The sequence below is a fragment of the Eptatretus burgeri genome, chromosome 6 (genome assembly GCF_056783735.1).
Source record: "Eptatretus burgeri isolate ZD-2024b chromosome 6, Ebu_testis_v1, whole genome shotgun sequence".
In the NCBI taxonomy this organism is placed as follows: Eukaryota; Metazoa; Chordata; class Myxini; order Myxiniformes; family Myxinidae; genus Eptatretus; species Eptatretus burgeri.
Window position 1 is genome coordinate 5,406,480 of NC_140966.1, and position 12,348 is coordinate 5,418,827.

Below are 12,348 nucleotides of genomic sequence, written 5' to 3' on the forward strand. Positions count from 1 at the left end.
TGAACAAAGATTGCCCATGACGGGTCTCGCTATTGGCTCCGTCAAGGCACATGACGAAATATCGGAAGTTGTTGTTTTTTATTGTTTTCTTCTTCTTCTTCTTGTTCTTCTTCTTGTTCTTCTTGTTCTTGTTCTTCTTCTGTTGAAGACAAAACCTTAAGGATGCGGCTCTTGGACACATTTGTCCTTGTTTTTAAGATGGGCCTAAAAACCGTATTGAGCATGATGTCTCAAAAATTATCAAGCCCCGATATGTTCTTGTGGATCAAGCATTGCATGGCGGAGGTATGTGCTCTACCGAGTGCCCTTCTAGTTAAATTCAGGAAAGATGTGATGGCGGTGGGGAACAAGGTAACGTCTGCAATAGTTAAACCCCTGTGAGAGAGTAAGCCATTATTACAACATCACCACGTAGCAAACTATCCAATGATCCAGACATCCCTCCAATAGATTTATCTGTAGTTGTCCATCCCTAACTGATGTAATGAAAGCTACTCTTCCTTGTGGAGCAATAGCCAGTAAGGGCTTCTCAGAAAACAGCTCAACAGTCGTTGTTTGTTATCTCTTGTTTCTCTTTGGTGCTTTCAATAAGTCTTACCTACCTTCTTGTCTGTTTCAAATTTTCCTCTATTCTTAACCATTTGAACCCAAGCGGCCGCTTTACCAACCGCTATTCAAACCTCAATATGCTCAGATTTTTCTCCAGGGAGCCCAGGTTAGCAGAGCCGAAAGTCCAAGGAGCTCAATGTTCAAAGGGTTTATTGTAAGATTTTGTCTGAATAATGCTGTTGTCCTTTTCTGTGCAAAAGTTGTCGCACTGTACTTCAGAGGCTACAACTCGGTCCATGTTGTTGTTTCGTATGCAGCCTTTGTCTGCTCGGTTGCATCGTTTATCTGGAAGCATGGCTGTGCCGCTGATGCAGTTTCCCTGTTACCAGTAAGCTGGTGCTCATTTTTCCAAACTCGGAAGGATGACAGACTGAGTCAACCCACCCGGTGTTGATTCAATGGGTAGATCTCAAGCCAGCCACTTTAACCGTTAAGCTTACGCCAGGCTTTGTGAGCCCAGTCAAACTACTGATAAACAACGAATCTCACAAAAAAGTTCATGAAACTTTAATTTTCGTGTTACTTGAGATGGGGTAGAGGCCTGAAATACGTCATCCCACAACATATGCACCTTGACACCACTCTGACTCACTCACTCTCACCCTATATATCAACTTTCAGGCCCATCCCTAATTCCGGGTTTCCCTCTTTTGCTCCTTGCAAGGGTTACTACCCAAAACCTCAGCTTCTCCTGCCTTCCCATGTTGGTTATCTCACCTCGATCAACATTCTGATGATTCCATCCATTGTTCGAACATTCATTACTGACAAACTGAGAATGCCGGTTGTAATTGATGGGTTTAAGAACATAAAATACTGTCTTCTCTCGAATGGTAGTTGTAACTGAGCTAATTTGATCAGTGTAGTTGTTCGTCTGTCCACGTCCGTTCGTTTTGAGAGGAGCAGAGGATATCTGCCATCAAATGAACTTGCTTCTCACCATGCCGCAGGTGAAATTTAGTCCCAAATGTGTATCAAACTTGTCTGGAGGGTTTCGCTGTTTCCATGAGAAGGTGGAACATTTCGGGAAAGGCATTCTTATCGAGTTCTCAAGTGTTTGTAGCGTCTTCCGTGGATGGCTCCTGAATTATTTGGCCCATCTCTTTAGCCTTCCTTCCAGCCAACCTGTTGTTCTTTATCATAAACGTACTGCAGTTATGACCAATAACGCACATTTTGGAAGTTTTGGTGCTTTGTGAGCCAGAACGCAACAATCGTGCACCAAAACGAGGGCAAAGTCGAAGGACATTACTGAAACAGTCTGGACAGCAACGCATGTGTTTTCTTTCATTCGTACGTGTTTTCGCATGAACGATGCTGCTTGGATCGGAGATCCAGGATCGAGGATGTGGCAAGTTTCATCTTCAAAAACACTCTTTGGTGTTGTTTTTTTTGACAATGGTATTACAAGTGGTCGAACAATGAAAATACAATTTATTGGCCGTTTTACAGAAATAGAAATGAATACACAATTCGATCTTGCACGTGTATCTAGATGACTGTTCTTGGTACACAGGAGAGACATTTGACTGGGCCATCTCCCACTCACTTGGCTATCATGTGCGGTTGCATTGTACAATGTACTGGGTACATTGAGATAGATCAAGGGTGATGTCCCTTTTGATTTGATTCGCATGAAGAAAACTTTTATTGTCCAGAAGCCAAATGTGTTCAGTATTTATATCCATGTCTACATCTGCATGCTTATTGGTGAGGACACAACCAGAATTTTTTAAGTACCAGACATCATTCTCAATTACAAGGAGTATGGGGCAGAATGTCTTGTAGGCATTAAACCCTCTGGAATATAGCCAAAGAGGAGGCCTTGTCTCCTGCTCCTAACCCTCCTCCTCGCACCTCTTCCCTGTTCCTTTTTTACAGCCAAATTACAGCCCTGTTCCGGAATAATATTTCTATAAAATTCGCCAAAGTGGGAAAATTGTGTATCCATAACACCGGCTGAATCGAATGAAATATGAAAATGTCTTTCCAACTAACTTTCCCTTTTTAATAATTTTTTTTTTATTTTTAATATGTAGTATAACCAGAATTAAAAAAAAAAAATTTCTTTCTCTTTTTGCCTTATTGGGAGCTGTTTATAACTGAACAATTTCAATTTGTGTAACTGTAATCTTAGTCAATAACCAACCCCCTTCTCCCCCTTAAAAAAACACAAAACAATAAATCCCCTTTATCAATCCAAGTCCCCCCCCCACCCCCACCAAAAACAAATCCCTTCTCAATCCAAGCAACTTGAGCATGTAGCTGTTGAAACTGTGCTTTTGCAGCAGCTGTGGTTAACCCATTCCCTCCCTCAATGTATGTGTATGTATATATATATATATATATATATATATATATATATATATATATATATATATATATATATATATATGTGATGTATACATCTGGAGGCCAAAAAGCAATTGCTCCACTTGCAATGCAAATGAATGCAGGTAAAATGAACTGAATTTGGTTTTGGATTACCTCCACGACACTTCCAGGTTAATAGTTCAGAGTAGTGGGTGTCTATCAGGAGGTGGAATGTGTTACATTAGAAGGCAGCTCGTTTTGATAAAATTAACATGGCCAATTGTTAATATTTCTTTTAAATAAAAATTCCTACAAAGACTTTTCAAAATGTACATTTTAATATTTTGCATCAATGGTTGAACTAGTTGTTGCTATAAACAGAGTCCTTCGCATTTGGCTGCAGGTCACCATTGTTCGAGGTATGTGTGAGTGTGGTGCATCTGCAGCTAAGATTGTTGTTGTTGTTGTTGTTGTTGTTGTTGTTGTTGTTGTTTCCAGGGCTGTGGACAGCAATCTGGAAGTGCTAAATAACTGTGATTATGGAAATAATACATTTGCAGAACTACCATCCAGCCAGATTTCCTGACCAGAAACATTTCACAAAAGGATCCTTTGTATACCAATGTTTATCTCTCTCTCCTTGAGCTATGTGGAGTTTATTTATAATCTTGGAGTGCTCCCCCCCCCACATCCCCTGAAATCTTGGCATTTAAACGCCTCACATTCCATCCATCCATCCATCCATCCATTGGGACCATACTCTGTGCAGAGTGTTGGTGCTGCCTAAGCAGTCTCCTTGGGTATTGGACACAATCCTGGATGGGTCGCCACTCCGTCACAGGACACCAGCAAGCTGGCATTCATTTTGCTGTCCTCAGAAGGATGACAGGTAGTCAACCCCACCTGTTATTAATTCAACAGCCGAGAGGGATTTGAACTCAGGATCCGAGGATTCCAAGCCCACCACCTTAACCATTAAGCCAACACCAGGCACGTATACATCATGATATCTCAAAAAGTTGTGGATGAGTTGGGTAGGTGCCAAGAACAAGTCGATTCAATTTTGGTTAATGTCCGGATGCAGAGTGCCATTCTCGTTTCTTGAGGTCATGACGTTATGGCTGATGCTGTGAACCCTACAGGTGAGGGCAGGATTTTGGAATATGGCCAGGACGCCAGCAATAACACCCCCCATTCTTTGTCAAAAGGCACCTTGTGATCTTTGACATCTGCCCCAGTTCGACAACCATCTGAGCAATGGTGTCAACCATCTGATGACAACCATCTGACCCCCCAGTGGTGGGTCAGACAACCATCTGACCCCCCCCAGGTCTATATTCTGTGTAATATGCTGCTTTCTTTGGTTTTCTTCCTTTCCTTGTCTTGTATGTAATACATCCACTCGTACCAGCTTCTCCACAAGGCGTCGACGTCACAGCAAACAGTCTGGGGGGTAACCGAACACTTGTGATGATAATGAAAGCAAACGACTCTATCTTTAAACCAAGGATGTAAATTGTATTGTTCACAGCCAATTGTTACCTTCACCATCGAAGGTGGACACAGAGGTTATGTTTTCACCCCTGTTTGTTCGTCGGTTCGTCTGTGAGCAGGTTGAAATGATTGTGGTGGAACGATGGGTGAGTATTGAATTTCCATTGTAACTTTCTGGTAGGCTCACTTACTTTACTTTGATTGGAAGCTGCTTGTGGAGGAATTGGAGAGCCTTGTAATATGATTCTTGGTGTTGATTCAAGTCTGTGACGTCATAGTGCTTGGTTGCACAAACTCCTGGCGATGTCAGTGCTCAAGGAATTTGTTTGTTTTTTGGTAATGTTACTTTATGACGTCATTGCTCCCCTCTCCTTTGTGATGTATTTGTCGATAGAGTGCAGGCATGATGGGTCAAATGGCTCTTCCTCCTGTTTCGAATTCCATTGTGTATCCCTTTTGTGTACTCAATGTAAAATAAGAAGCATGAATTACCTGTGATCTTCTTTTGAGGAATCTCCAACCACGTTTTAATTTCGATGCAGTTTTTTTTTTGTTTGTTTTGTTATCGTCCATAAATGAGTAAATGCAAGCATGTAATGCAGGAACGAATGTTGTTTGTGTTACGGTGAGCATTGTACGCTGTGTTCTCATGTTATGGTCATGAATAGCAACTATGATCAGTCGTTTCCACTAAATGGCGGTATATGTTGATCAGATCTCGGCTGCGATGGTGTGAGCCAAGTCAGTAATGTGTTCGGATTTTGTGATTTGATGGAAATTTTTGTACTGATTGTCCGAAGAGTTCTGGTGGCAGAAATCGTCGTTGTGGGGGAAAAAAAAAACAAAAAAACTTTTCTAGCATCGAATGACTTGAGGATTATCACAATGGCAGTTTTCTTTTATTTGCGTCATGACATCTCTTGGATCTGTATCTTGATGAAATAGTCGGCTTAGCCTTTAGTTGCGCAATTCAAACCCAGAACATCCAGCAATTGCATGGAATTCTTTGTTTACATGTTATTGCACATGCACCATTGCCACTCATGGCTCTCACCCATGAAGGCAGCTGTGGCCAATTACTCCCACTAACTAAGTATATAACTGTTCTGCAACTGGAAACATAAATATTACAGAATAGCAGGTACCTACAGAAATTCCTCATCGTGTAAATGTGACTTCAACAATATGATACAAAGAATAGTTAAATATCATGGGAGTTTAATGTTGTCTCGTTTTGTGCTCCCCAAAGATGTTGCTTGATTAAATCAACTCCCCCAAACCCCAGGTTCTTGGCTCCGTCCCCCGAACCCCAGGCCCATGGATCCGTCTCCCCGAATCCCAGGCCCTTGGCTCCGTCTCCTCCCAACCCCTAATTACCCCAAAACTACCTTCAGGCTCCAATTCACAATCTCACGAGATAACTTGTCAGTTTAGAACAGTCCTAGACTAACCTTCTTGAGTGTAGAGCAGCCTCTCGGCTACATTACTGGGAGCAGTTTTAACAGTGCAAACAAATTTGTCAAAGCATCAGCACAGACACAGTTACCCAACAAGTCAACAAGTACATCAAGCCAATTGACCAACGAGTTTTTTTTTTTCCCCCCAACCAATTGGTGGTGGTTGAGACCCATGCTCTTGTTAGAGTGTTGGTGACATTCATGACAAGTTGTTAATGTTTTGGCGTCCAAGAACCAATCGTGGACAGGTTGTGATTCTGTCGCAGGGTGTAGACATCTCCATCGAGCAGTTCTGGGAATGGAACCCACATCGGTGAGGACAATGCATTTAGTGGTTGGCTGTTGGCTGCTGGTATACTTGTTGGGTCACTGTGATTGTGTTGATGATTTGGTGAATTTGTTTGAGCTGTTAATAGCTCCTGCCAGTACAGCTGAGCGGCAGCTTTTCACCTTTCACTTCAAAAGGCAGGCCTCGGCCTGTTCCAAGCTGGCAAAGGGCCTGTTCTAAAATGGCATATTACATGGGCAGTTAAAATGATGGGGACAGCCAAATCTTACTGAAAGGTTACAAAGAATGGATGATAAAATTATTGATGTGTATATGCAAGTCCATTGACAATTCCAAGCTGATTTGTAACGGAGGACGTGTTTAATAAGCATTATACTTCAAACATTCCTCATCAAAATATCCCTCCTCGTTGGCAATCACAACTGCACATGCTCTCGGTATTCCATCGGACAACCTTAGCGATGTATCGATGTCTCACTGTCTTTTACTCCGATCAGTCTGAAACATCCAAAGCATTTCTTCATTGCTTGCACCCTTCACCGTCACTCCGATAATGCAGCTCATCCCATACATTTCAATGGGGTCGATTCCTCCGATTTGAGGTGAGCAGCACATCAATTTCAACACCTGTTATATTGTCATTTATGTTGCAGGTTATGTTTTATTTACATAGTCTAGGCTCATGGAGGAGATGGGGCATAGAACAGATTGGGACAAAATAGAGAGGGACTTCGAAGATGATGGATGTAACGAAGAATGAGGTCTTGGGGAGGACACAGGAAGTGTGAAAGATGGATACAGAAGGAACCAGGCTGAACAGTTTACATTTTGTACCCCACTGATAGGTCGAATCTGGATCCGGACCTGAACCAAAGGTCGAATCTGGATCCGGACCTGAACCAAAAATCGAATCGGCTTGTTGTCACCTACTCAACCCATCCACTAAGTTTTTATTTTTTATTTTTTATTTTTATTTTTTTTTATCACACGTCGTCCACAACTTTTTGAAGTATCATGCAATATATAGTTTTTGGCCCAATCTCTCATTGGTGAGGAATCAGCTTAAAAAATTTTTTTAAAAACTTATCGTATCCGGATTCAGATGTTTACCAAGATCGAATCATTTCTTGTGTGAGACACCCAAACTGTCCACCAAGTTTTGTTCGAATCTGTCGGTAACTTTTTTTTTGAGATATCCTGCAGACAGACGTGAAAACATAACCCCTTTCCACCTTTGGTGACGGAGATAATAAAAAAAAATAGGAAAGCTGGGGAGAGTTAACGGGGATAGAGAAGATCATGGCTTTTGATGGGGGATGGTAGTGAACATGTTGTCTTGAAAACCTGGAAGGGAGAATGAGATTGAAGAGAATGTGGACGTTGGCTCTACAGGTGGGAATAAAGAGAAACGGATGAGTGGAGGTGAGCAGTGATCCTGGATTTTGATTGATGTCGGATTTAGTCAATCTTTGTGTTTTGGATCAATTCCCTGTCCCACAAACCTCCTTCCTGAAAGTATTGTATGATGTTGACAAAAAAAAAAAATAAAATGGAAGTTATAGTTTTCTTTAACACTCCTATGATGCCATCACCACACTGGTTTCCCATCTTTCAAACAATGTGTTACAAAACCTTATTACTGCACTTGTATATGAAACGTCAGTCAAGTGCCAGTATGAAGTTGGTTGTCTATTTCATCATATCCCTACCAGAGTGGTCAACCTCCGTTCCACGTCACAACCATTTGTGATGTATCCAAAGACCTGAACTAAAGTGGAGAAATATCTTTTACTGTGACCCTTGAAAATGAGTGGAAACACACCATCCCACACCCACAACACACCACCACCTACACACTCTTCCCAAGATCAGCAAATGTAACTGAACAATTATATAAAGAAACTGATGTCAAACGTATTTGTTTCCTTCATGAGCTTTGTGGTTATATCGGTTCTACATGTGGGTCATTGAAGTTTTGCCTAATTGCTGAGATTGTTTTATTGATTAAATAGTGATTTAAAACTCCTTGGTCTAATTACATGTATAATATGTCGATGATGATGTTTGATCGGTTAGTATTAATGTGTAAATGTTGTAATTTAGTTTTACTAAAATAGTGTACTTGTATCATTGTTTGTAAATATTATCAACAAATGTTCCTTCCATTGACACCAACCGACAATCTCTGCTCCAGAAGAACAACTCCACACCTTTGTCACGACCTCCCTCCATGTTTACCTGTTGGTTCCATCAACATTCTGCCAACGTCTCACCTGTGTCTTTTATTGTGTTTTTTTTTTCCTTTTCTTGCATCCTGTCTCTTCTTAGGGCTGATAAGTGCCAACATGTTTCTATCCATCCAAAAGATCCTTCTCCATTGGTCATTTGTCCAATCTTTGTGACTTGGTGCCTGTTGTAGGCATTTCTGCCCATGGTTGGTTGTGGAGCTGATGGTTTCTTTTCAGGGTTTCTTCCAATGTGGTCACATTTGATGAAGAACTGAAATAAACGGCAACATAAGTACTGCTGAGGAAACGGTCACCCTTGGACTTTGGAACAGGGCTGTCTTTGTGTGTGCTCCCCTCTCTCTCTCCCTCCGGGTGCCCGTCCCCCCTCTCTCTCCCTCCGGGTGCCCGTCCCCCCTCTCTCTCCCTCCGGGTGCCCGTCCCCCCTCTCTCTCCCTCCGGGTGCCCGTCCCCCCTCTCTCTCTCCCTCCGGGTGCCCGTCCCCCCTCTCTCTCCCTCCGGGTGCCCGTCCCCCCTCTCTCTCTCTCTCTATCTCTATCTCTATCTCTATCTCTATCTCTATCTCTATCTCTATCTATATCTATATCTATATCTATCTCTCTCTCCCTCCGGGTGCCTGTCCCCCTCTCTCTCCCTCCAGGTGCCCGTCCCCCTCTCTCTCCCTCCAGGTACCCGTCCCCCTCTCTCTCCCTCCGGGTGCCCGTCCCCCTCTCTCTCCCTCCGGGTGCCCGTCCCCCCTCTCTCTCCCTCCGGGTGCCCGTCCCCCTCTCTCTCCCTCCGGGTGCCCGCCCCCCCTCTCTCTCCCTCCGGGTGCCCGTCCCCCCTCTCTCTCCCTCCGGGTGCCCGTCCCCCCTCTCTCTCCCTCCGGGTGCCTGTCCTCTCTCTCTCTATCTCTATCTCTATCTCTATCTCTATCTCTATCTCTATCTCTATATCTATATCTATATCTATATCTATATCTATATCTATATCTATATCTATATCTATATCTATATCTATCTCTATATCTATATCTATATCTATATCTCTCTCTCCCTCCGGGTGCCTGTCCCCCCCTCCCTCTCCCTCCGGGTGCCCGTCCTCTCTCTCTCTCCCTCCGGGTGCCCGTCCTCTCTCTCTCTATCGCTATCTCTATCTCTATATCTATATCTATATCTATATCTATATCTATATCTATATCTATATCTATATCTATATCTCTCTCTCTCTCTCTCTCTCTCTCTCTCTCTCTCTCTCTCTCTCTCTCTCTCTCTCTCTCTCTCTGTCTCTCTCTCTGTCTCTCTCTCTCTCCGTCTCTCTCTGTCTCTGTGTGTGTGTGTGTCTGTCCATCTGTGTCTCTGTGTCTCTGTGTCTCTGTGTCTCTGTGTCTCTGTGTCTCTGTGTGTGTGTGTCCCCCCTCTCTCTCCCTCCGGGTGCCCGTCCCCCCTCTCTCTCCCTCCGGGTGCCCGTCCTCTCTCTCTCTATCTCTATCTCTATCTCTATCTCTATCTCTATCTCTATCTCTATCTCTATCTCGCTCTCTCTCTCTCGCTCTCTCGCTCTCTCTCTCTCTCTCTCTCTCTCTCTCTCTCTCTCTCTCTCTCTCTCTCTGTGTCTCTGTGTCTCTGTGTCTCTGTGTCTCTGTGTCTCTGTGTGTGTGTGTCCCCCCTCTCTCTCCCTCCGGGTGCCCGTCCCCCCTCTCTCTCCCTCCGGGTCCCCGTCCCCCCTCTCTCTCCCTCCGGGTGCCCCTCCCCCCTCTCTCTCTCTCTATCTCTATCTCTATCTCTATATCTATATCTATATCTATCTCTCTCTCCCTCCGGGTGCCTGTCCCCCCTCTCTCTCCCTCCAGGTGCCCATCCCCCTCTCTCTCCCTCCGGGTGCCCGTCCCCCTCTCTCTCCCTCCGGGTGCCCGACCCCCCTCTCTCTCCCTCCGGGTGCCCGTCCCCCCTCTCTCTCCCTCCGGGTGCCCGTCCCCCCTCTCTCTCCCTCCGGGTGCCCGTCCCCCCTCTCTCTCCCTCCGGGTGCCTGTCCTCTCTCTCTCTCTCTATCTCTATCTCTATCTCTATCTCTATATCTATATCTATATCTATCTCTCTCTCCCTCCGGGTGCCTGTCCCCCCTCTCTCTCCCTCCAGGTGCCCGTCCCCCCTCTCTCTCCCTCCGGGTGCCCGTCCCCCTCTCTCTCCCTCCGGGTGCCCGTCCCCCTCTCTCTCCCTCCGGGTGCCCGTCCTCTCTATCTCTATCTCTATATCTATATCTATATCTCTCTCTCCCTCCGGGTGCCTGTCCCCCTCTCTCTCCCTCCGGGTGCCCGTCCCCCTCTCTCTCCCTCCGGGTGCCCGTCCTCTCTATCTCTATCTCTATATCTATATCTATATCTCTCTCTCCCTCTGGGTGCCTGTCCCCCCTCTCTCTCCCTCCGGGTGCCCGTCCCCCTCTCTCTCCCTCCGGGTGCCCGTCCCCCTCTCTCTCTCCCTCCGGGTGCCCGTCCCCCTCTCTCTCCCTCCGGGTGCCCGTCCCCCTCTCTCTCTCCCTCCGGGTGCCCGTCCCCCTCTCTCTCTCCCTCCGGGTGCCCGTCCTCTCTCATATCTCTATCTCTATCTCTATATCTATATCTATATCTATATCTATATCTATATCTATATCTATATCTCTCTCCCTCCGGGTGCCTGTCCCCCCTCTCTCTCTCCCTCCGGGTGCCCGTCCTCTCTCTCTCTCTCTCTCTCTCTCTCTCTCTCTCTCTCTCTCTCTCTCTCTCTCTCTCTCTCTCTCTCTCTCTCTCTCTCTCTCTCTCTCTCTCTCTCTCTCTCTCTCTCTGTGTCTGTGTCTGTGTCTGTGTCTGTGTGTGTGTGTCCCCCTCTCTCTCCCTCCGGGTGCCCGTCCTCTCTCTCTCTCTCTCTCTCTCTCTCTCTCTGTCTCTCTCTGTCTCTCTGTCTCTCTGTCTCTCTGTCTCTCTGTCTCTCTGTCTCTCTGTCTCTCTGTCTCTCTGTGTGTGTGTGTGTGTCCCCCCCTCTCTCTCCCTCCGGGTGCCCGTCCCCCCTCTCTCTCCCTCCGGGTGCCCGTCCCCCCTCTCTCTCCCTCCGGGTGCCTGTCCTCTCTCTCTCTCTATCTCTATATCTATATCTATCTCTCTCTCCCTCCAGGTGCCTGTCCCCCCTCTCTCTCCCTCCAGGTGCCCGTCCCCCCTCTCTCTCCCTCCGGGTGCCCGTCCTCTCTCTCTCTCTCTCTCTCTCTCTCTCTCTCTCTCTCTCTCTCTCTCTCTCTCTCTCTCTCTCTCTCTCTCTCTCTCTCTCTCTCTCTCTCTCTCTCTGTGTCTGTGTCTGTGTCTGTGTCTGTGTCTGTGTGTGTGTGTCCCCCCTCTCTCTCCCTCCGGGTGCCCGTCCTCTCTCTCTCTATCTCTATCTCTATCTCTATATCTATATCTATATCTCTCTCTCCCTCCGGGTGCCTGTCCCCCCCCTCTCTCCCTCCGGTTGCCCGTCCCCCCTCTCTCTCCCTCCGGGTGCCCGTCCCCCCTCTCTCTCCCTCCGGGTGCCCGTCCTCTCTATCTCTATCTCTATATCTATATCTATATCTCTCTCTCCCTCCGGGTGCCCGTCCCCCCTCTCTCTCCCTCCGGGTGCCCGTCCCCCCTCTCTCTCCCTCCGGGTGCCCGTCCCCCCTCTCTCTCCCTCCGGGTGCCCGTCCCTCCTCTCTCTCCCTCCGGGCGCCCGTCCCCCCTCTCTCTCCCTCCGGGTGCCCGTCCTCTCTCTCTCTATCTCTATCTCTATCTCTATCTCTATATCTATATCTATATCTATATCTATATCTATATCTCTCTCTCCCTCCGGGTGCCCGTCCCCCCTCTCTCTCCCTCCGGGTGCCCGTCCCCCTCTCTCTCTCCCTCCGGGTGCCCGTCCCCCTCTCTCTCCCTCCGGGTGCCCGTCCCCCTCTCTCTCTCCCTCCGGGTGCCCGTCCC

General features: G+C 46.5%; 1 long non-coding RNA gene across 1 annotated transcript; it reads left to right on the top strand.

Annotated features, from left to right (window-relative positions):
• Positions 1-3,401: 3,401 nt before the first annotated feature.
• On the top strand, positions 3,402-8,751 carry LOC147024168 (uncharacterized). The gene is made up of 3 exons (XR_015058910.1): positions 3,402-6,186; positions 6,660-6,764; positions 7,875-8,751. It is a non-coding gene; the product is annotated as an uncharacterized LOC147024168 (long non-coding RNA).
• The last annotated feature ends 3,597 nt before the right edge of the window (positions 8,752-12,348 follow it).